This window comes from Pelobates fuscus, chromosome 2 (assembly GCF_036172605.1).
Source record: "Pelobates fuscus isolate aPelFus1 chromosome 2, aPelFus1.pri, whole genome shotgun sequence".
Taxonomy (NCBI): Eukaryota; Metazoa; Chordata; class Amphibia; order Anura; family Pelobatidae; genus Pelobates; species Pelobates fuscus.
The window spans coordinates 18,420,634-18,445,467 of NC_086318.1; the positions used below are offsets into that span (position 1 = coordinate 18,420,634).

Sequence of the window (24,834 nt, forward strand, 5' to 3'; positions counted from 1 at the left end):
ACAACAGCAAAAACATTGAAGACGGCTGGCTGCAAACGGAATAGAGAAATATCATACAAGCATGTTAAAAGCGTTGGAAGACAATTTTTTAAGGAAAGTGTTTTGAAACTTGAAGACACGCACGGACGTGCCAGATGATCAGAAAGTGCCATTTCACTCGGAGTTAACAGTCCAAATACAAGCAATCGACTTTAATGCCTCACTGCATCAAGCTTAGCAACGTTTGATGGGCACGGAAAGTTTGGTGATCAACTCCACTCTGGGATGATTCATTTTTAACATGGAATGGGCAAAGCATGCGCTAACCAAACAGAAAAAAAAGGAAAGAAAAACAGCAGCAAAGAGTAAAATTAGCTTTAATGTTTCTGCAACAACACATTACATTCAAACGGAGGCTACAGATTGTATAGAAGAAAACAAATAACAACCCCAAAGACATTCCTTAAACATGTTAAGTAAGGACGTAAAGGAGATCTCTATAGAAATGTTTGGAAATCTGTTACGTCACACAGACATGTTGACAGAGTGGTCAGAAAGTGCAATTTTTCTTGAAATTAACAGGCAAGCTATCATCGATTGACTTAAAACCAATAAAACCTCAGATGTGGATGGTAACATAACGAAAGCAGTGAAAACCCATGGAAAAGTGAATTTCTCTTAAGGTTTGGGGATTTGATTGCCAACGGAATTACAAATTTGAACAAAAACAAATTGCTTAGCAGAGGATGGTTTCGATCCATCGACCTCTGGGTTATGGGCCCAGCACACTTCCGCTGCGCCACTCTGCTGCTGTCACACCTTTCTCTGTGCATTTTGAAAGGGAGAAGCTGGCTCCACCTACATTTGCATGCAGATAAAGAACCATAGCTGCATTTGAAAGCAGAGGATGCCGTAACCTCTGAAAAAGCATTTAGACATTGTGAGAGCAAAATCTTGTTAGTCCACGTCGCTCTCTCGCCTCACGTGCTTAGTCTCTGTGGCGCAATTGGTTAGCGCGTTCGGCTGTTAACCGAAAGGTTGGTGGTTTAAGCCCACCCAGGGACGTTTTGAGACATTTGAGTTTTTTTAACCGAGAAGCAAAAAAGGAGCACAAAATAGTTACGTTTCAAACGCAAATACGGTGACTGCAAATTGATTAACATAGGTGGAGACCCTTCACAAAACCATGTTTAAAAGGAAGGGTGACGTCATATCTATGACGGTGCTTTCCAATTGAAACTTCATCAAAAGCACGTAAAACATCATCAGAAGTGAACAGGAAGTTCATTCTTCATTCCGTTGTCAACCGATTGGCCAGAAAATTGGGCTCGATCAAAGGGAACCTGAACAGGGGACTGCTCCTATCCATCGTCATTCATTGGGAAAGTGTCTGCAATTTCAAACACATTGCATTTCTCATATCAGCATGTGATGAGCGCCCGAAGCGTGCTGTTGAAACCCCACTCCGGGACCATTCCTTTTTCAATGCAGGAGGGGCAAAGCATTTGCTAACCAATAAGCAAAAAAATATGAAAATCCTCATCTTTCCCACAAAAACATCAAAAACAACAGCAAAAACATTGAAGACGGCTGGCTGCAAACGGAATAGAGAAATATCATACAAGCATGTTAAAAGCGTTGGAAGACAATTTTTTAAGGAAAGTGTTTTGAAACTTGAAGACACGCACAGACGTGCCAGATGATCAGAAAGTGCCATTTCACTCGGAGTTAACAGTCCAAATACAAGCAATCGACTTTAATGCCTCACTGCATCAAGCTTAGCAACGTTTGATGGGCACGGAAAGTTTGGTGATCAACTCCACTCTGGGATGATTCATTTTTAACATGGAATGGGCAAAGCATGCGCTAACCAAACAGAAAAAAAAGGAAAGAAAAACAGCAGCAAAGAGTAAAATTAGCTTTAATGTTTCTGCAACAACACATTACATTCAAACGGAGGCTACAGATTGTATAGAAGAAAACAAATAACAACCCCAAAGACATTCCTTAAACATGTTAAGTGAGGACGTAAAGGAGATCTCTATAGAAATGTTTGGAAATCTGTTACGTCACACAGACATGTTGACAGAGTGGTCAGAAAGTGCAATTTTTCTTGAAATTAACAGGCAAGCTATCATCGATTGACTTAAAACCAATAAAACCTCAGATGTGGATGGTAACATAACGAAAGCAGTGAAAACCCATGGAAAAGTGAATTTCTCTTAAGGTTTGGGGATTTGATTGCCAACGGAATTACAAATTTGAACAAAAACAAATTGCTTAGCAGAGGATGGTTTCGATCCATCGACCTCTGGGTTATGGGCCCAGCACACTTCCGCTGCGCCACTCTGCTGCTGTCACACCTTTCTCTGTGCATTTTGAAAGGGAGAAGCTGGCTCCACCTACATTTGCATGCAGATAAAGAACCATAGCTGCATTTGAAAGCAGAGGATGCCGTAACCTCTGAAAAAGCATTTAGACATTGTGAGAGCAAAATCTTGTTAGTCCACGTAGCTCTCTCACCTCACGTGCTTAGTCTCTGTGGCGCAATTGGTTAGCGCGTTCGGCTGTTAACCGAAAGGTTGGTGGTTCAAGCCCACCCAGGGACGTTTTGAGACACTTGAGTTTTTTTAACCGAGAAGCAAAAAAGGAGCCCAAAATAGTTACCTTTCAAACGCAAATACGGTGACTGCAAATTGATTAACATAGGTGGAGACCTTTCACAAAACCATGTTTAAAAGGAAGGGTGATGTCATATCTATGACGGTGCTTTCCAATTGAAACTTCATCAAAAGCACGTAAAACATCATCAGAAGTGAACAGGAAGTTCATTCTTCATTCCGTTGTCAACCGATTGGCCAGAAAATTGGGCTCGATCAAAGGGAACCTGAACAGGGGACTGCTCCTATCCATCGTCATTCATTGGGAAAGTGTCTGCAATTTCAAACACATTGCATTTCTCATATCAGCATGTGATGAGCGCCCGAAGCGTGCTGTTGAAACCCCACTCCGGGACCATTCCTTTTTCAATGCAGGAGGGGCAAAGCATTTGCTAACCAATAAGCAAAAAAATATGAAAATCCTCATCTTTCCCACAAAAACATCAAAAACAACAGCAAAAACATTGAAGACGGCTGGCTGCAAACGGAATAGAGAAATATCATACAAGCATGTTAAAAGCGTTGGAAGACAATTTTTTAAGGAAAGTGTTTTGAAACTTGAAGACACGCACGGACGTGCCAGATGATCAGAAAGTGCCATTTCACTCGGAGTTAACAGTCCAAATACAAGCAATCGACTTTAATGCCTCACTGCATCAAGCTTAGCAACGTTTGATGGGCACGGAAAGTTTGGTGATCAACTCCACTCTGGGATGATTCATTTTTAACATGGAATGGGCAAAGCATGCGCTAACCAAACAGAAAAAAAAGGAAAGAAAAACAGCAGCAAAGAGTAAAATTAGCTTTAATGTTTCTGCAACAACACATTACATTCAAACGGAGGCTACAGATTGTATAGAAGAAAACAAATAACAACCCCAAAGACATTCCTTAAACATGTTAAGTGAGGACGTAAAGGAGATCTCTATAGAAATGTTTGGAAATCTGTTACGTCACACAGACATGTTGACAGAGTGGTCAGAAAGTGCAATTTTTCTTGAAATTAACAGGCAAGCTATCATCGATTGACTTAAAACCAATAAAACCTCAGATGTGGATGGTAACATAACGAAAGCAGTGAAAACCCATGGAAAAGTGAATTTCTCTTAAGGTTTGGGGATTTGATTGCCAACGGAATTACAAATTTGAACAAAAACAAATTGCTTAGCAGAGGATGGTTTCGATCCATCGACCTCTGGGTTATGGGCCCAGCACGCTTCCGCTGCGCCACTCTGCTGCTGTCACACCTTTCTCTGTGCATTTTGAAAGGGAGAAGCTGGCTCCACCTACATTTGCATGCAGATAAAGAACCATAGCTGCATTTGAAAGCAGAGGATGCCGTAACCTCTGAAAAAGCATTTAGACATTGTGAGAGCAAAATCTTGTTAGTCCACGTAGCTCTCTCGCCTTACGTGCTTAGTCTCTGTGGCGCAATTGGTTAGCGCGTTCGGCTGTTAACCGAAAGGTTGGTGGTTCAAGCCCACCCAGGGACGTTTTGAGACACTTGAGTTTTTTTAACCGAGAAGCAAAAAAGGAGCACAAAATAGTTACCTTTCAAACGCAAATACGGTGACTGCAAATTGATTAACATAGGTGGAGACCCTTCACAAAACCATGTTTAAAAGGAAGGGTGACGTCATATCTATGACGGTGCTTTCCAATTGAAACTTCATCAAAAGCACGTAAAACATCATCAGAAGTGAACAGGAAGTTCATTCTTCATTCCGTTGTCAACCGATTGGCCAGAAAATTGGGCTCGATCAAAGGGAACCTGAACAGGGGACTGCTCCTATCCATCGTCATTCATTGGGAAAGTGTCTGCAATTTCAAACACATTGCATTTCTCATATCAGCATGTGATGAGCGCCCGAAGCGTGCTGTTGAAACCCCACTCTGGGACCATTCCTTTTTCAATGCAGGAGGGGCAAAGCATTTGCTAACCAATATCCATCGACCTCTGGGTTATGGGCCCAGCACGCTTCCGCTGCGCCACTCTGCTGCTGTCACACCTTTCTCTGTGCATTTTGAAAGGGAGAAGCTGGCTCCACCTACATTTGCATGCAGATAAAGAACCATAGCTGCATTTGAAAGCAGAGGATGCCGTAACCTCTGAAAAAGCATTTAGACATTGTGAGAGCAAAATCTTGTTAGTCCACGTAGCTCTCTCGCCTCACGTGCTTAGTCTCTGTGGTGCAATTGGTTAGCGCGTTCGGCTGTTAACCGAAAGGTTGGTGGTTCAAGCCCACCCAGGGACGTTTTGAGACACTTGAGTTTTTTTAACCGAGAAGCAAAAAAGGAGCACAAAATAGTTACCTTTCAAACGCAAAAACGGTGACGGCAAATTGATTAACATAGGTGGAGACTCTTCACAAAACCATGTTTAAAAGGAAGGGTGACGTCATATCTATGACGGTGCTTTCCAATTGAAACTTCATCAAAAGCACGTAAAACATCATCAGAAGTGAACAGGAAGTTCATTCTTCATTCCGTTGTCAACCGATTGGCCAGAAAATTGGGCTCGATCAAAGGGAACCTGAACAGGGGACTGCTCCTATCCATCGTCATTCATTGGGAAAGTGTCTGCAATTTCAAACACATTGCATTTCTCATATCAGCATGTGATGAGCGCCCGAAGCGTGCTGTTGAAACCCCACTCCGGGACCATTCCTTTTTCAATGCAGGAGGGGCAAAGCATTTGCTAACCAATAAGCAAAAAAATATGAAAATCCTCATCTTTCCCACAAAAACATCAAAAACAACAGCAAAAACATTGAAGACGGCTGGCTGCAAACGGAATAGAGAAATATCATACAAGCATGTTAAAAGCGTTGGAAGACAATTTTTTAAGGAAAGTGTTTTGAAACTTGAAGACACGCACGGACGTGCCAGATGATCAGAAAGTGCCATTTCACACGGAGTTAACAGTCCAAATACAAGCAATCGACTTTAATGCCTCACTGCATCAAGCTTAGCAACGTTTGATGGGCACGGAAAGTTTGGTGATCAACTCCACTCTGGGATGATTCATTTTTAACATGGAATGGGCAAAGCATGCGCTAACCAAACAGAAAAAAAAGGAAAGAAAAACAGCAGCAAAGAGTAAAATTAGCTTTAATGTTTCTGCAACAACACATTACATTCAAACGGAGGCTACAGATTGTATAGAAGAAAACAAATAACAACCCCAAAGACATTCCTTAAACATGTTAAGTGAGGACGTAAAGGAGATCTCTATAGAAATGTTTGGAAATCTGTTACGTCACACAGACATGTTGACAGAGTGGTCAGAAAGTGCAATTTTTCTTGAAATTAACAGGCAAGCTATCATCGATTGACTTAAAACCAATAAAACCTCAGATGTGGATGGTAACATAACGAAAGCAGTGAAAACCCATGGAAAAGTGAATTTCTCTTAAGGTTTGGGGATTTGATTGCCAACGGAATTACAAATTTGAACAAAAACAAATTGCTTAGCAGAGGATGGTTTCGATCCATCGACCTCTGGGTTATGGGCCCAGCACGCTTCCGCTGCGCCACTCTGCTGCTGTCACACCTTTCTCTGTGCATTTTGAAAGGGAGAAGCTGGCTCCACCTACATTTGCATGCAGATAAAGAACCATAGCTGCATTTGAAAGCAGAGGATGCCGTAACCTCTGAAAAAGCATTTAGACATTGTGAGAGCAAAATCTTGTTAGTCCACGTAGCTCTCTCGCCTTACGTGCTTAGTCTCTGTGGCGCAATTGGTTAGCGCGTTCGGCTGTTAACCGAAAGGTTGGTGGTTCAAGCCCACCCAGGGACGTTTTGAGACACTTGAGTTTTTTTAACCGAGAAGCAAAAAAGGAGCACAAAATAGTTACCTTTCAAACGCAAATACGGTGACTGCAAATTGATTAACATAGGTGGAGACCCTTCACAAAACCATGTTTAAAAGGAAGGGTGACGTCATATCTATGACGGTGCTTTCCAATTGAAACTTCATCAAAAGCACGTAAAACATCATCAGAAGTGAACAGGAAGTTCATTCTTCATTCCGTTGTCAACCGATTGGCCAGAAAATTGGGCTCGATCAAAGGGAACCTGAACAGGGGACTGCTCCTATCCATCGTCATTCATTGGGAAAGTGTCTGCAATTTCAAACACATTGCATTTCTCATATCAGCATGTGATGAGCGCCCGAAGCGTGCTGTTGAAACCCCACTCTGGGACCATTCCTTTTTCAATGCAGGAGGGGCAAAGCATTTGCTAACCAATATCCATCGACCTCTGGGTTATGGGCCCAGCACGCTTCCGCTGCGCCACTCTGCTGCTGTCACACCTTTCTCTGTGCATTTTGAAAGGGAGAAGCTGGCTCCACCTACATTTGCATGCAGATAAAGAACCATAGCTGCATTTGAAAGCAGAGGATGCCGTAACCTCTGAAAAAGCATTTAGACATTGTGAGAGCAAAATCTTGTTAGTCCACGTAGCTCTCTCGCCTCACGTGCTTAGTCTCTGTGGTGCAATTGGTTAGCGCGTTCGGCTGTTAACCGAAAGGTTGGTGGTTCAAGCCCACCCAGGGACGTTTTGAGACACTTGAGTTTTTTTAACCGAGAAGCAAAAAAGGAGCACAAAATAGTTACCTTTCAAACGCAAAAACGGTGACGGCAAATTGATTAACATAGGTGGAGACTCTTCACAAAACCATGTTTAAAAGGAAGGGTGACGTCATATCTATGACGGTGCTTTCCAATTGAAACTTCATCAAAAGCACGTAAAACATCATCAGAAGTGAACAGGAAGTTCATTCTTCATTCCGTTGTCAACCGATTGGCCAGAAAATTGGGCTCGATCAAAGGGAACCTGAACAGGGGACTGCTCCTATCCATCGTCATTCATTGGGAAAGTGTCTGCAATTTCAAACACATTGCATTTCTCATATCAGCATGTGATGAGCGCCCGAAGCGTGCTGTTGAAACCCCACTCCGGGACCATTCCTTTTTCAATGCAGGAGGGGCAAAGCATTTGCTAACCAATAAGCAAAAAAATATGAAAATCCTCATCTTTCCCACAAAAACATCAAAAACAACAGCAAAAACATTGAAGACGGCTGGCTGCAAACGGAATAGAGAAATATCATACAAGCATGTTAAAAGCGTTGGAAGACAATTTTTTAAGGAAAGTGTTTTGAAACTTGAAGACACGCACGGACGTGCCAGATGATCAGAAAGTGCCATTTCACACGGAGTTAACAGTCCAAATACAAGCAATCGACTTTAATGCCTCACTGCATCAAGCTTAGCAACGTTTGATGGGCACGGAAAGTTTGGTGATCAACTCCACTCTGGGATGATTCATTTTTAACATGGAATGGGCAAAGCATGCGCTAACCAAACAGAAAAAAAAGGAAAGAAAAACAGCAGCAAAGAGTAAAATTAGCTTTAATGTTTCTGCAACAACACATTACATTCAAACGGAGGCTACAGATTGTATAGAAGAAAACAAATAACAACCCCAAAGACATTCATTAAACATGTTAAGTGAGGACGTAAAGGAGATCTCTATAGAAATGTTTGGAAATCTGTTACGTCACACAGACATGTTGACAGAGTGGTCAGAAAGTGCAATTTTTCTTGAAATTAACAGGCAAGCTATCATCGATTGACTTAAAACCAATAAAACCTCAGATGTGGATGGTAACATAACGAAAGCAGTGAAAACCCATGGAAAAGTGAATTTCTCTTAAGGTTTGGGGATTTGATTGCCAACGGAATTACAAATTTGAACAAAAACAAATTGCTTAGCAGAGGATGGTTTCGATCCATCGACCTCTGGGTTATGGGCCCAGCACGCTTCCGCTGCGCCACTCTGCTGCTGTCACACCTTTCTCTGTGCATTTTGAAAGGGAGAAGCTGGCTCCACCTACATTTGCATGCAGATAAAGAACCATAGCTGCATTTGAAAGCAGAGGATGCCGTAACCTCTGAAAAAGCATTTAGACATTGTGAGAGCAAAATCTTGTTAGTCCACGTAGCTCTCTCGCCTTACGTGCTTAGTCTCTGTGGCGCAATTGGTTAGCGCGTTCGGCTGTTAACCGAAAGGTTGGTGGTTCAAGCCCACCCAGGGACGTTTTGAGACACTTGAGTTTTTTTAACCGAGAAGCAAAAAAGGAGCACAAAATAGTTACCTTTCAAACGCAAATACGGTGACTGCAAATTGATTAACATAGGTGGAGACCCTTCACAAAACCATGTTTAAAAGGAAGGGTGACGTCATATCTATGACGGTGCTTTCCAATTGAAACTTCATCAAAAGCACGTAAAACATCATCAGAAGTGAACAGGAAGTTCATTCTTCATTCCGTTGTCAACCGATTGGCCAGAAAATTGGGCTCGATCAAAGGGAACCTGAACAGGGGACTGCTCCTATCCATCGTCATTCATTGGGAAAGTGTCTGCAATTTCAAACACATTGCATTTCTCATATCAGCATGTGATGAGCGCCCGAAGCGTGCTGTTGAAACCCCACTCTGGGACCATTCCTTTTTCAATGCAGGAGGGGCAAAGCATTTGCTAACCAATATCCATCGACCTCTGGGTTATGGGCCCAGCACGCTTCCGCTGCGCCACTCTGCTGCTGTCACACCTTTCTCTGTGCATTTTGAAAGGGAGAAGCTGGCTCCACCTACATTTGCATGCAGATAAAGAACCATAGCTGCATTTGAAAGCAGAGGATGCCGTAACCTCTGAAAAAGCATTTAGACATTGTGAGAGCAAAATCTTGTTAGTCCACGTAGCTCTCTCGCCTCACGTGCTTAGTCTCTGTGGTGCAATTGGTTAGCGCGTTCGGCTGTTAACCGAAAGGTTGGTGGTTCAAGCCCACCCAGGGACGTTTTGAGACACTTGAGTTTTTTTAACCGAGAAGCAAAAAAGGAGCACAAAATAGTTACCTTTCAAACGCAAAAACGGTGACGGCAAATTGATTAACATAGGTGGAGACTCTTCACAAAACCATGTTTAAAAGGAAGGGTGACGTCATATCTATGACGGTGCTTTCCAATTGAAACTTCATCAAAAGCACGTAAAACATCATCAGAAGTGAACAGGAAGTTCATTCTTCATTCCGTTGTCAACCGATTGGCCAGAAAATTGGGCTCGATCAAAGGGAACCTGAACAGGGGACTGCTCCTATCCATCGTCATTCATTGGGAAAGTGTCTGCAATTTCAAACACATTGCATTTCTCATATCAGCATGTGATGAGCGCCCGAAGCGTGCTGTTGAAACCCCACTCCGGGACCATTCCTTTTTCAATGCAGGAGGGGCAAAGCATTTGCTAACCAATAAGCAAAAAAATATGAAAATCCTCATCTTTCCCACAAAAACATCAAAAACAACAGCAAAAACATTGAAGACGGCTGGCTGCAAACGGAATAGAGAAATATCATACAAGCATGTTAAAAGCGTTGGAAGACAATTTTTTAAGGAAAGTGTTTTGAAACTTGAAGACACGCACGGACGTGCCAGATGATCAGAAAGTGCCATTTCACACGGAGTTAACAGTCCAAATACAAGCAATCGACTTTAATGCCTCACTGCATCAAGCTTAGCAACGTTTGATGGGCACGGAAAGTTTGGTGATCAACTCCACTCTGGGATGATTCATTTTTAACATGGAATGGGCAAAGCATGCGCTAACCAAACAGAAAAAAAAGGAAAGAAAAACAGCAGCAAAGAGTAAAATTAGCTTTAATGTTTCTGCAACAACACATTACATTCAAACGGAGGCTACAGATTGTATAGAAGAAAACAAATAACAACCCCAAAGACATTCATTAAACATGTTAAGTGAGGACGTAAAGGAGATCTCTATAGAAATGTTTGGAAATCTGTTACGTCACACAGACATGTTGACAGAGTGGTCAGAAAGTGCAATTTTTCTTGAAATTAACAGGCAAGCTATCATCGATTGACTTAAAACCAATAAAACCTCAGATGTGGATGGTAACATAACGAAAGCAGTGAAAACCCATGGAAAAGTGAATTTCTCTTAAGGTTTGGGGATTTGATTGCCAACGGAATTACAAATTTGAACAAAAACAAATTGCTTAGCAGAGGATGGTTTCGATCCATCGACCTCTGGGTTATGGGCCCAGCACGCTTCCGCTGCGCCACTCTGCTGCTGTCACACCTTTCTCTGTGCATTTTGAAAGGGAGAAGCTGGCTCCACCTACATTTGCATGCAGATAAAGAACCATAGCTGCATTTGAAAGCAGAGGATGCCGTAACCTCTGAAAAAGCATTTAGACATTGTGAGAGCAAAATCTTGTTAGTCCACGTAGCTCTCTCGCCTTACGTGCTTAGTCTCTGTGGCGCAATTGGTTAGCGCGTTCGGCTGTTAACCGAAAGGTTGGTGGTTCAAGCCCACCCAGGGACGTTTTGAGACACTTGAGTTTTTTTAACCGAGAAGCAAAAAAGGAGCACAAAATAGTTACCTTTCAAACGCAAATACGGTGACTGCAAATTGATTAACATAGGTGGAGACCCTTCACAAAACCATGTTTAAAAGGAAGGGTGACGTCATATCTATGACGGTGCTTTCCAATTGAAACTTCATCAAAAGCACGTAAAACATCATCAGAAGTGAACAGGAAGTTCATTCTTCATTCCGTTGTCAACCGATTGGCCAGAAAATTGGGCTCGATCAAAGGGAACCTGAACAGGGGACTGCTCCTATCCATCGTCATTCATTGGGAAAGTGTCTGCAATTTCAAACACATTGCATTTCTCATATCAGCATGTGATGAGCGCCCGAAGCGTGCTGTTGAAACCCCACTCTGGGACCATTCCTTTTTCAATGCAGGAGGGGCAAAGCATTTGCTAACCAATATCCATCGACCTCTGGGTTATGGGCCCAGCACGCTTCCGCTGCGCCACTCTGCTGCTGTCACACCTTTCTCTGTGCATTTTGAAAGGGAGAAGCTGGCTCCACCTACATTTGCATGCAGATAAAGAACCATAGCTGCATTTGAAAGCAGAGGATGCCGTAACCTCTGAAAAAGCATTTAGACATTGTGAGAGCAAAATCTTGTTAGTCCACGTAGCTCTCTCGCCTCACGTGCTTAGTCTCTGTGGTGCAATTGGTTAGCGCGTTCGGCTGTTAACCGAAAGGTTGGTGGTTCAAGCCCACCCAGGGACGTTTTGAGACACTTGAGTTTTTTTAACCGAGAAGCAAAAAAGGAGCACAAAATAGTTACCTTTCAAACGCAAAAACGGTGACGGCAAATTGATTAACATAGGTGGAGACTCTTCACAAAACCATGTTTAAAAGGAAGGGTGACGTCATATCTATGACGGTGCTTTCCAATTGAAACTTCATCAAAAGCACGTAAAACATCATCAGAAGTGAACAGGAAGTTCATTCTTCATTCCGTTGTCAACCGATTGGCCAGAAAATTGGGCTCGATCAAAGGGAACCTGAACAGGGGACTGCTCCTATCCATCGTCATTCATTGGGAAAGTGTCTGCAATTTCAAACACATTGCATTTCTCATATCAGCATGTGATGAGCGCCCGAAGCGTGCTGTTGAAACCCCACTCCGGGACCATTCCTTTTTCAATGCAGGAGGGGCAAAGCATTTGCTAACCAATAAGCAAAAAAATATGAAAATCCTCATCTTTCCCACAAAAACATCAAAAACAACAGCAAAAACATTGAAGACGGCTGGCTGCAAACGGAATAGAGAAATATCATACAAGCATGTTAAAAGCGTTGGAAGACAATTTTTTAAGGAAAGTGTTTTGAAACTTGAAGACACGCACGGACGTGCCAGATGATCAGAAAGTGCCATTTCACACGGAGTTAACAGTCCAAATACAAGCAATCGACTTTAATGCCTCACTGCATCAAGCTTAGCAACGTTTGATGGGCACGGAAAGTTTGGTGATCAACTCCACTCTGGGATGATTCATTTTTAACATGGAATGGGCAAAGCATGCGCTAACCAAACAGAAAAAAAAGGAAAGAAAAACAGCAGCAAAGAGTAAAATTAGCTTTAATGTTTCTGCAACAACACATTACATTCAAACGGAGGCTACAGATTGTATAGAAGAAAACAAATAACAACCCCAAAGACATTCCTTAAACATGTTAAGTGAGGACGTAAAGGAGATCTCTATAGAAATGTTTGGAAATCTGTTACGTCACACAGACATGTTGACAGAGTGGTCAGAAAGTGCAATTTTTCTTGAAATTAACAGGCAAGCTATCATCGATTGACTTAAAACCAATAAAACCTCAGATGTGGATGGTAACATAACGAAAGCAGTGAAAACCCATGGAAAAGTGAATTTCTCTTAAGGTTTGGGGATTTGATTGCCAACGGAATTACAAATTTGAACAAAAACAAATTGCTTAGCAGAGGATGGTTTCGATCCATCGACCTCTGGGTTATGGGCCCAGCACGCTTCCGCTGCGCCACTCTGCTGCTGTCACACCTTTCTCTGTGCATTTTGAAAGGGAGAAGCTGGCTCCACCTACATTTGCATGCAGATAAAGAACCATAGCTGCATTTGAAAGCAGAGGATGCCGTAACCTCTGAAAAAGCATTTAGACATTGTGAGAGCAAAATCTTGTTAGTCCACGTAGCTCTCTCGCCTTACGTGCTTAGTCTCTGTGGCGCAATTGGTTAGCGCGTTCGGCTGTTAACCGAAAGGTTGGTGGTTCAAGCCCACCCAGGGACGTTTTGAGACACTTGAGTTTTTTTAACCGAGAAGCAAAAAAGGAGCACAAAATAGTTACCTTTCAAACGCAAATACGGTGACTGCAAATTGATTAACATAGGTGGAGACCCTTCACAAAACCATGTTTAAAAGGAAGGGTGACGTCATATCTATGACGGTGCTTTCCAATTGAAACTTCATCAAAAGCACGTAAAACATCATCAGAAGTGAACAGGAAGTTCATTCTTCATTCCGTTGTCAACCGATTGGCCAGAAAATTGGGCTCGATCAAAGGGAACCTGAACAGGGGACTGCTCCTATCCATCGTCATTCATTGGGAAAGTGTCTGCAATTTCAAACACATTGCATTTCTCATATCAGCATGTGATGAGCGCCCGAAGCGTGCTGTTGAAACCCCACTCTGGGACCATTCCTTTTTCAATGCAGGAGGGGCAAAGCATTTGCTAACCAATATCCATCGACCTCTGGGTTATGGGCCCAGCACGCTTCCGCTGCGCCACTCTGCTGCTGTCACACCTTTCTCTGTGCATTTTGAAAGGGAGAAGCTGGCTCCACCTACATTTGCATGCAGATAAAGAACCATAGCTGCATTTGAAAGCAGAGGATGCCGTAACCTCTGAAAAAGCATTTAGACATTGTGAGAGCAAAATCTTGTTAGTCCACGTAGCTCTCTCGCCTCACGTGCTTAGTCTCTGTGGTGCAATTGGTTAGCGCGTTCGGCTGTTAACCGAAAGGTTGGTGGTTCAAGCCCACCCAGGGACGTTTTGAGACACTTGAGTTTTTTTAACCGAGAAGCAAAAAAGGAGCACAAAATAGTTACCTTTCAAACGCAAAAACGGTGACGGCAAATTGATTAACATAGGTGGAGACTCTTCACAAAACCATGTTTAAAAGGAAGGGTGACGTCATATCTATGACGGTGCTTTCCAATTGAAACTTCATCAAAAGCACGTAAAACATCATCAGAAGTGAACAGGAAGTTCATTCTTCATTCCGTTGTCAACCGATTGGCCAGAAAATTGGGCTCGATCAAAGGGAACCTGAACAGGGGACTGCTCCTATCCATCGTCATTCATTGGGAAAGTGTCTGCAATTTCAAACACATTGCATTTCTCATATCAGCATGTGATGAGCGCCCGAAGCGTGCTGTTGAAACCCCACTCCGGGACCATTCCTTTTTCAATGCAGGAGGGGCAAAGCATTTGCTAACCAATAAGCAAAAAAATATGAAAATCCTCATCTTTCCCACAAAAACATCAAAAACAACAGCAAAAACATTGAAGACGGCTGGCTGCAAACGGAATAGAGAAATATCATACAAGCATGTTAAAAGCGTTGGAAGACAATTTTTTAAGGAAAGTGTTTTGAAACTTGAAGACACGCACGGACGTGCCAGATGATCAGAAAGTGCCATTTCACACGGAGTTAACAGTCCAAATACAAGCAATCGACTTTAATGCCTCACTGCATCAAGCTTAGCAACGTTTGATGGGCACGGAAAGTTTGGTGATCAACTCCACTCTGGGATGATTCATTTTTAACATGGAATGGGCAAAGCATGCGCTAACCAAACAGAAAAAAAAGGAAAGAAAAACAGCAGCAAAGAGTAAAATTAGCTTTAATGTTTCTGCAACAACACATTACATTCAAACGGAGGCTACAGATTGTATAGAAGAAAACAAATAACAACCCCAAAGACATTCCTTAAACATGTTAAGTGAGGACGTAAAGGAGATCTCTATAGAAATGTTTGGAAATCTGTTACGTCACACAGACATGTTGACAGAGTGGTCAGAAAGTGCAATTTTTCTTGAAATTAACAGGCAAGCTATCATCGATTGACTTAAAACCAATAAAACCTCAGATGTGGATGGTAACATAACGAAAGCAGTGAAAACCCATGGAAAAGTGAATTTCTCTTAAGGTTTGGGGATTTGATTGCCAACGGAATTACAAATTTGAACAAAAACAAATTGCTTAGCAGAGGATGGTTTCGATCCATCGACCTCTGGGTTATGGGCCCAGCACGCTTCCGCTGCGCCACTCTGCTGCTGTCACACCTTTCTCTGTGCATTTTGAAAGGGAGAAGCTGGCTCCACCTACATTTGCATGCAGATAAAGAACCATAGCTGCATTTGAAAGCAGAGGATGCCGTAACCTCTGAAAAAGCATTTAGACATTGTGAGAGCAAAATCTTGTTAGTCCACGTAGCTCTCTCGCCTCACGTGCTTAGTCTCTGTGGCGCAATTGGTTAGCGCGTTCGGCTGTTAACCGAAAGGTTGGTGGTTCAAGCCCACCCAGGGACGTTTTGAGACACTTGAGTTTTTTTAACCGAGAAGCAAAAAAGGAGCACAAAATAGTTACCTTTCAAACGCAAATACGGTGACTGCAAATTGATTAACATAGGTGGAGACCCTTCACAAAACCATGTTTAAAAGGAAGGGTGACGTCATATCTATGACGGTGCTTTCCAATTGAAACTTCATCAAAAGCACGTAAAACATCATCAGAAGTGAACAGGAAGTTCATTCTTCATTCCGTTGTCAACCGATTGGCCAGAAAATTGGGCTCGATCAAAGGGAACCTGAACAGGGGACTGCTCCTATCCATCGTCATTCATTGGGAAAGTGTCTGCAATTTCAAACACATTGCATTTCTCATATCAGCATGTGATGAGCGCCCGAAGCGTGCTGTTGAAACCCCACTCCGGGACCATTCCTTTTTCAATGCAGGAGGGGCAAAGCATTTGCTAACCAATAAGCAAAAAAATATGAAAATCCTCATCTTTCCCACAAAAACATCAAAAACAACAGCAAAAACATTGAAGACGGCTGGCTGCAAACGGAATAGAGAAATATCATACAAGCATGTTAAAAGCGTTGGAAGACAATTTTTTAAGGAAAGTGTTTTGAAACTTGAAGACACGCACGGACGTGCCAGATGATCAGAAAGTGCCATTTCACTCGGAGTTAACAGTCCAAATACAAGCAATCGACTTTAATGCCTCACTGCATCAAGCTTAGCAACGTTTGATGGGCACGGAAAGTTTGGTGATCAACTCCACTCTGGGATGATTCATTTTTAACATGGAATGGGCAAAGCATGCGCTAACCAAACAGAAAAAAAAGGAAAGAAAAACAGCAGCAAAGAGTAAAATTAGCTTTAATGTTTCTGCAACAACACATTACATTCAAACGGAGGCTACAGATTGTATAGAAGAAAACAAATAACAACCCCAAAGACATTCATTAAACATGTTAAGTGAGGACGTAAAGGAGATCTCTATAGAAATGTTTGGAAATCTGTTACGTCACACAGACATGTTGACAGAGTGGTCAGAAAGTGCAATTTTTCTTGAAATTAACAGGCAAGCTATCATCGATTGACTTAAAACCAATAAAACCTCAGATGTGGATGGTAACATAACGAAAGCAGTGAAAACCCATGGAAAAGTGAATTTCTCTTAAGGTTTGGGGATTTGATTGCCAACGGAATTACAAATTTGAACAAAAACAAATTGCTTAGCAGAGGATGGTTTCGATCCATCGACCTCTGGGTTATGGGCCCAGCACGCTTCCGCTGCGCCACTCTGCTGCTGTCACACCTTTCTCTGTGCATTTTGAAAGGGAGAAGCTGGCTCCACCTACATTTGCATGCAGATAAAGAACCATAGCTGCATTTGAAAGCAGAGGATGCCGTAACCTCTGAAAAAGCATTTAGACATTGTGAGAGCAAAATCTTGTTAGTCCCCGTAGCTCTCTCGCCTCACGTGCTTAGTCTCTGTGGCGCAATTGGTTAGCGCGTTCGGCTGTTAACCGAAAGGTTGGTGGTTCAAGCCCACCCAGGGACGTTTTGAGACACTTGAGTTTTTTTAACCGAGAAGCAAAAAAGGAGCCCAAAATAGTTACCTTTCAAACGCAAATACGGTGACTGCAAATTGATTAACATAGGTGGAGACCCTTCACAAAACCATGTTTAAAAGGAAGGGTGATGTCATATCTATGACGGTGCTTTCCAATTGAAACTTCATCAAAAGCACGTAAAACATCATCAGAAGTGAACAGGAAGTTCATTCTTCATTCCGTTGTCAACCGATTGGCCAGAAAATTGGGCTCGATCAAAGGGAACCTGAACAGGGGACTGCTCCTATCCATCGTCATTCATTGGGAAAGTGTCTGCAATTTCAAACACATTGCATTTCTCATATCAGCATGTGATGAGCGCCCGAAGCGTGCTGTTGAAACCCCACTCCGGGACCATTCCTTTTTCAATGCAGGAGGGGCAAAGCATTTGCTAACCAATAAGCAAAAAAATATGAAAATCCTCATCTTTCCCACAAAAACATCAAAAACAACAGCAAAAACATTGAAGACGGCTGGCTGCAAACGGAATAGAGAAATATCATACAAGCATGTTAAAAGCGTTGGAAGACAATTTTTTAAGGAAAGTGTTTTGAAACTTGAAGACACGCACGGACGTGCCAGATGATCAGAAAGTGCCATTTCACTCGGAGTTAACAGTCCAAATACAAGCAATCGACTTTAATGCCTCACTGCATCAAGCTTAGCAACGTTTGATGGGCACGGAAAGTTTGGTGTTCAACTCCACTCTGGGATGATTCATTTTTAACATGGAATGGGCAAAGCATGCGCTAACCAAACAGAAAAAAAAGGAAAGAAAAACAGCAGCAAAGAGTAAAATTAGCTTTAATGTTTCTGCAACAACACATTACATTCAAACGGAGGCTACAGATTGTATAGAAGAAAACAAATAACAACCCCAAAGACATTCATTAAACATGTTAAGTGAGGACGTAAAGGAGATCTCTATAGAAATGTTTGGAAATCTGTTACGTCACACAGACATGTTGACAGAGTGGTCAGAAAGTGCAATTTTTCTTGAAATTAACAGGCAAGCTATCATCGATTGACTTAAAACCAATAAAACCTCAGATGTGGATGGTAACATAACGAAAGCAGTGAAAACCCATGGAAAAGTGAATTTCTCTTAAGGTTTGGGGATTTGATTGCCAACGGAATTACAAATTTGAACAAAAACAAATTGCTTAGCAGAGGATGGTTTCGATCCATCGACCTCTGGGTTATGGGCCCAGCACGCTTCCGCTGCGCCACTCTGCTGCTGTCACACCTTTCTCTGTGCATTTTGAAAGGGAGAAGCTGGCTCCACCTACATTTGCATGCAGATAAAGAACCATAGCTGCATTTGAAAGCAGAGGATGCCGTAACCTCTGAAAAAGCATTTAGACATTGTGAGAGCAAAATCTTGTTAGTCCACGTAGCTCTCTCGCCTCACGTGCTTAGTCTCTGTGGTGCAATTGGTTAGCGCGTTCGGCTGTTAACCGAAAGGTTGGTGGTTCAAGCCCACCCAGGGACGTTTTGAGACACTTGAGTTTTTTTAACCGAGAAGCAAAAAAGGAGCACAAAATAGTTACCTTTCAAACGCAAAAACGGTGACGGCAAATTGATTAACATAGGTGGAGACTCTTCACAAAACCATGTTTAAAAGGAAGGGTGACGTCATATCTATGACGGTGCTTTCCAATTGAAACTTCATCAAAAGCACGTAAAACATCATCAGAAGTGAACAGGAAGTTCATTCTTCATTCCGTTGTCAACCGATTGGCCAGAAAATTGGGCTCGATCAAAGGGAACCTGAACAGGGGACTGCTCCTATCCATCGTCATTCATTGGGAAAGTGTCTGCAATTTCAAACACATTGCATTTCTCATATCAGCATGTGATGAGCGCCCGAAGCGTGCTGTTGAAACCCCACTCCGGGACCATTCCTTTTTCAATGCAGGAGGGGCAAAGCATTTGCTAACCAATAAGCAAAAAAATATGAAAATCCTCATCTTTCCCACAAAAACATCAAAAACAACAGCAAAAACATTGAAGACGGCTGGCTGCAAACGGAATAGAGAAATATCATACAAGCATGTTAAAAGCGTTGGAAGACAATTTTTTAAGGAAAGTGTTTTGAAACTTGAAGACACGCACGGACGTGCCAGATGATCAGAAAGTGCCATTTCACTCGGAGTTAACAGTCCAAATACAAGCAATCGACTTTAATGCCTCACTGCATCAAGCTTAGCAACGTTTGATGGGCACGGAAAGTTTGGTGATCAACTCCACTCTGGGATGATTCATTTTTAACATGGAATGGGCAAAGCATGCGCTAACCAAACAGAAAAAAAAGGAAAGAAAAACAGCAGCAAAGAGTAAAATTAGCTTTAATGTTTCTGCAACAACACATTACATTCAAACGGAGGCTACAGATTGTATAGAAGAAAACAAATAACAACCCCAAAGACATTCATTAAACATGTTAAGTGAGGACGTAAAGGAGATCTCTATAGAAATGTTTGGAAATCTGTTACGTCACACAGACATGTTGACAGAGTGGTCAGAAAGTGCAATTTTTCTTGAAATTAACAGGCAAGCTATCATCGATTGACTTAAAACCAATAAAACCTCAGATGTGGATGGTAACATAACGAAAGCAGTGAAAACCCATGGAAAAGTGAATTTCTCTTAAGGTTTGGGGATTTGATTGCCAACGGAATTACAAATTTGAACAAAAACAAATTGCTTAGCAGAGGATGGTTTCGATCCATCGACCTCTGGGTTATGGGCCCAGCACGCTTCCGCTGCGCCACTCTGCTGCTGTCACACCTTTCTCTGTGCATTTTGAAAGGGAGAAGCTGGCTCCACCTACATTTGCATGCAGATAAAGAACCATAGCTGCATTTGAAAGCAGAGGATGCCGTAACCTCTGAAAAAGCATTAAGACATTGTGAGAGCAAAATCTTGTTAGTCCACGTAGCTCTCTCGCCTCACGTGCTTAGTCTCTGTGGCGCAATTGGTTAGCGCGTTCGGCTGTTAACCGAAAGGTTGGTGGTTCCAGCCCACCCAGGGACGTTTTGAGACACTTGAGTTTTTTTAACCGAGAAGCAAAAAAGGAGCACAAAATAGTTACCTTTCAAACGCAAATACGGTGACTGCAAATTGATTAACATAGGTGGAGACCCTTCACAAAACCATGTTTAAAAGGAAGGGTGACGTCATATCTATGACGGTGCTTTCCAATTGAATCTTCATAAAAAGCACGTAAAACATCATCAGAAGTGAACAGGAAGTTCATTCTTCATTCCGTTGTCAACCGATTGGCCAGAAAATTGGGCTCGATCAAAGGGAACCTGAACAGGGGACTGCTCCTATCCATCGTCATTCATTGGGAAAGTGTCTGCAATTTCAAACACATTGCATTTCTCATATCAGCATGTGATGAGCGCCCGAAGCGTGCTGTTGAAACCCCACTCCGGGACCATTCCTTTTTCAATGCAGGAGAGGCAAAGCATTTGCTAACCAATAAGCAAAAAAATATGAAAATCCTCATCTTTCCCACAAAAACATCAAAAACAACAGCAAAAACATTGAAGACGGCTGGCTGCAAACGTAATAGAGAAATATCATACAAGCATGTTAAAAGCGTTGGAAGACAATTTTTTAAGGAAAGTGTTTTGAAACTTGAAGACACGCACGGACGTGCCAGATGATCAGAAAGTGCCATTTCACTCGGAGTTAACAGTCCAAATACAAGCAATCGACTTTAATGCCTCACTGCATCAAGCTTAGCAACGTTTGATGGGCACGGAAAGTTTGGTGATCAACTCCACTCTGGGATGATTCATTTTTAACATGGAATGGGCAAAGCATGCGCTAACCAAACAGAAAAAAAAGGAAAGAAAAACAGCAGCAAAGAGTAAAATTAGCTTTAATGTTTCTGCAACAACACATTACATTCAAACGGAGGCTACAGATTGTATAGAAGAAAACAAATAACAACCCCAAAGACATTCATTAAACATGTTAAGTGAGGACGTAAAGGAGATCTCTATAGAAATGTTTGGAAATCTGTTACGTCACACAGACATGTTGACAGAGTGGTCAGAAAGTGCAATTTTTCTTGAAATTAACAGGCAAGCTATCATCGATTGACTTAAAACCAATAAAACCTCAGATGTGGATGGTAACATAACGAAAGCAGTGAAAACCCATGGAAAAGTGAATTTCTCTTAAGGTTTGGGGATTTGATTGCCAACGGAATTACAAATTTGAACAAAAACAAATTGCTTAGCAGAGGATGGTTTCGATCCATCGACCTCTGGGTTATGGGCCCAGCACGCTTCCGCTGCGCCACTCTGCTGCTGTCACACCTTTCTCTGTGCATTTTGAAAGGGAGAAGCTGGCTCCACCTACATTTGCATGCAGATAAAGAACCATAGCTGCATTTGAAAGCAGAGGATGCCGTAACCTCTGAAAAAGCATTTAGACATTGTGAGAGCAAAATCTTGTTAGTCCCCGTAGCTCTCTCGCCTCACGTGCTTAGTCTCTGTGGCGCAATTGGTTAGCGCGTTCGGCTGTTAACCGAAAGGTTGGTGGTTCAAGCCCACCCAGGGACGTTTTGAGACACTTGAGTTTTTTTAACCGAGAAGCAAAAAAGGAGCCCAAAATAGTTACCTTTCAAACGCAAATACGGTGACTGCAAATTGATTAACATAGGTGGAGACCCTTCACAAAACCATGTTTAAAAGGAAGGGTGATGTCATATCTATGACGGTGCTTTCCAATTGAAACTTCATCAAAAGCACGTAAAACATCATCAGAAGTGAACAGGAAGTTCATTCTTCATTCCGTTGTCAACCGATTGGCCAGAAAATTGGGCTCGATCAAAGGGAACCTGAACAGGGGACTGCTCCTATCCATCGTCATTCATTGGGAAAGTGTCTGCAATTTCAAACACATTGCATTTCTCATATCAGCATGTGATGAGCGCCCGAAGCGTGCTGTTGAAACCCCACTCCGGGACCATTCCTTTTTCAATGCAGGAGGGGCAAAGCATTTGCTAACCAATAAGCAAAAAAATATGAAAATCCTCATCTTTCCCACAAAAACATCAAAAACAACAGCAAAAACATTGAAGACGGCTGGCTGCAAACGGAATAGAGAAATATCATACAAGCATGTTAAAAGCGTTGGAAGACAATTTTTTAAGGAAAGTGTTTTGAAACTTGAAGACACGCACGGACGTGCCAGATGATCAGAAAGTGCCATTTCACTCGGAGTTAACAGTCCAAATACAAGCAATCGACTTTAATGCCTCACTGCATCAAGCTTAGCAACGTTTGATGGGCACGGAAAGTTTGGTGTTCAACTCCACTCTGGGATGATTCATTTTTAACATGGAATGGGCAAAGCATGCGCTAACCAAACAGAAAAAAAAGGAAAGAAAAACAGCAGCAAAGAGTAAAATTAGCTTTAATGTTTCTGCAACAACACATTACATTCAAACGGAGGCTACAGATTGTATAGAAGAAAACAAATAACAACCCCAAAGACATTCCTTAAACATGTTAAGTGAGGACGTAAAGGAGATCTCTATAGAAATGTTTGGAAATCTGTTACGTCACACAGACATGTTGACAGAGTGGTCAGAAAGTGCAATTTTTCTTGAAATTAACAGGCAAGCTATCATCGATTGACTTAAAACCAATAAAACCTCAGATGTGGATGGTAACATAACGAAAGCAGTGAAAACCCATGGAAAAGTGAATTTCTCTTAAGGTTTGGGGATTTGATTGCCAACGGAATTACAAATTTGAACAAAAACAAATTGCTTAGCAGAGGATGGTTTCGATCCATCGACCTCTGGGTTATGGGCCCAGCACGCTTCCGCTGCGCCACTCTGCTGCTGTCACACCTTTCTCTGTGCATTTTGAAAGGGAGAAGCTGGCTCCACCTACATTTGCATGCAGATAAAGAACCATAGCTGCATTTGAAAGCAGAGGATGCCGTAACCTCTGAAAAAGCATTTAGACATTGTGAGAGCAAAATCTTGTTAGTCCACGTAGCTCTCTCGCCTCACGTGCTTAGTCTCTGTGGTGCAATTGGTTAGCGCGTTCGGCTGTTAACCGAAAGGTTGGTGGTTCAAGCCCACCCAGGGACGTTTTGAGACACTTGAGTTTTTTTAACCGAGAAGCAAAAAAGGAGCACAAAATAGTTACCTTTCAAACGCAAAAACGGTGACGGCAAATTGATTAACATAGGTGGAGACTCTTCACAAAACCATGTTTAAAAGGAAGGGTGACGTCATATCTATGACGGTGCTTTCCAATTGAAACTTCATCAAAAGCACGTAAAACATCATCAGAAGTGAACAGGAAGTTCATTCTTCATTCCGTTGTCAACCGATTGGCCAGAAAATTGGGCTCGATCAAAGGGAACCTGAACAGGGGACTGCTCCTATCCATCGTCATTCATTGGGAAAGTGTCTGCAATTTCAAACACATTGCATTTCTCATATCAGCATGTGATGAGCGCCCGAAGCGTGCTGTTGAAACCCCACTCCGGGACCATTCCTTTTTCAATGCAGGAGGGGCAAAGCATTTGCTAACCAATAAGCAAAAAAATATGAAAATCCTCATCTTTCCCACAAAAACATCAAAAACAACAGCAAAAACATTGAAGACGGCTGGCTGCAAACGGAATAGAGAAATATCATACAAGCATGTTAAAAGCGTTGGAAGACAATTTTTTAAGGAAAGTGTTTTGAAACTTGAAGACACGCACGGACGTGCCAGATGATCAGAAAGTGCCATTTCACTCGGAGTTAACAGTCCAAATACAAGCAATCGACTTTAATGCCTCACTGCATCAAGCTTAGCAACGTTTGATGGGCACGGAAAGTTTGGTGATCAACTCCACTCTGGGATGATTCATTTTTAACATGGAATGGGCAAAGCATGCGCTAACCAAACAGAAAAAAAAGGAAAGAAAAACAGCAGCAAAGAGTAAAATTAGCTTTAATGTTTCTGCAACAACACATTACATTCAAACGGAGGCTACAGATTGTATAGAAGAAAACAAATAACAACCCCAAAGACATTCCTTAAACATGTTAAGTGAGGACGTAAAGGAGATCTCTATAGAAATGTTTGGAAATCTGTTACGTCACACAGACATGTTGACAGAGTGGTCAGAAAGTGCAATTTTTCTTGAAATTAACAGGCAAGCTATCATCGATTGACTTAAAACCAATAAAACCTCAGATGTGGATGGTAACATAACGAAAGCAGTGAAAACCCATGGAAAAGTGAATTTCTCTTAAGGTTTGGGGATTTGATTGCCAACGGAATTACAAATTTGAACAAAAACAAATTGCTTAGCAGAGGATGGTTTCGATCCATCGACCTCTGGGTTATGGGCCCAGCACGCTTCCGCTGCGCCACTCTGCTGCTGTCACACCTTTCTCTGTGCATTTTGAAAGGGAGAAGCTGGCTCCACCTACATTTGCATGCAGATAAAGAACCATAGCTGCATTTGAAAGCAGAGGATGCCGTAACCTCTGAAAAAGCATTTAGACATTGTGAGAGCAAAATCTTGTTAGTCCACGTAGCTC

At 42.2% G+C, this 24,834-nt stretch overlaps 9 non-coding genes across 9 annotated transcripts; all 9 read left to right on the forward strand.

Moving 5' to 3' along the window:
- The first annotated feature begins 2,514 nt into the window (after nt 1-2,514).
- TRNAN-GUU (transfer RNA asparagine (anticodon GUU)) lies at nt 2,515-2,588 on the forward strand. The gene has a single exon. It is a non-coding gene; the product is annotated as a tRNA-Asn (tRNA).
- Nucleotides 2,589-4,058: 1,470 nt separating this feature from the next.
- TRNAN-GUU (transfer RNA asparagine (anticodon GUU)) lies at nt 4,059-4,132 on the forward strand. Its single transcript has one exon. It is a non-coding gene; the product is annotated as a tRNA-Asn (tRNA).
- Nucleotides 4,133-6,364: 2,232 nt separating this feature from the next.
- Nucleotides 6,365-6,438, forward strand: TRNAN-GUU (transfer RNA asparagine (anticodon GUU)). Its single transcript has one exon. It is a non-coding gene; the product is annotated as a tRNA-Asn (tRNA).
- Nucleotides 6,439-8,670: 2,232 nt separating this feature from the next.
- Nucleotides 8,671-8,744, forward strand: TRNAN-GUU (transfer RNA asparagine (anticodon GUU)). Its single transcript has one exon. It is a non-coding gene; the product is annotated as a tRNA-Asn (tRNA).
- A 2,232-nt stretch (nt 8,745-10,976) lies between these two features.
- TRNAN-GUU (transfer RNA asparagine (anticodon GUU)) lies at nt 10,977-11,050 on the forward strand. Its single transcript has one exon. It is a non-coding gene; the product is annotated as a tRNA-Asn (tRNA).
- A 2,232-nt stretch (nt 11,051-13,282) lies between these two features.
- Nucleotides 13,283-13,356, forward strand: TRNAN-GUU (transfer RNA asparagine (anticodon GUU)). The gene has a single exon. It is a non-coding gene; the product is annotated as a tRNA-Asn (tRNA).
- Nucleotides 13,357-15,588: 2,232 nt separating this feature from the next.
- On the forward strand, nt 15,589-15,662 carry TRNAN-GUU (transfer RNA asparagine (anticodon GUU)). The gene has a single exon. It is a non-coding gene; the product is annotated as a tRNA-Asn (tRNA).
- Nucleotides 15,663-17,132: 1,470 nt separating this feature from the next.
- Nucleotides 17,133-17,206, forward strand: TRNAN-GUU (transfer RNA asparagine (anticodon GUU)). The gene has a single exon. It is a non-coding gene; the product is annotated as a tRNA-Asn (tRNA).
- A 4,558-nt stretch (nt 17,207-21,764) lies between these two features.
- On the forward strand, nt 21,765-21,838 carry TRNAN-GUU (transfer RNA asparagine (anticodon GUU)). The gene has a single exon. It is a non-coding gene; the product is annotated as a tRNA-Asn (tRNA).
- Nucleotides 21,839-24,834: the final 2,996 nt, after the last annotated feature.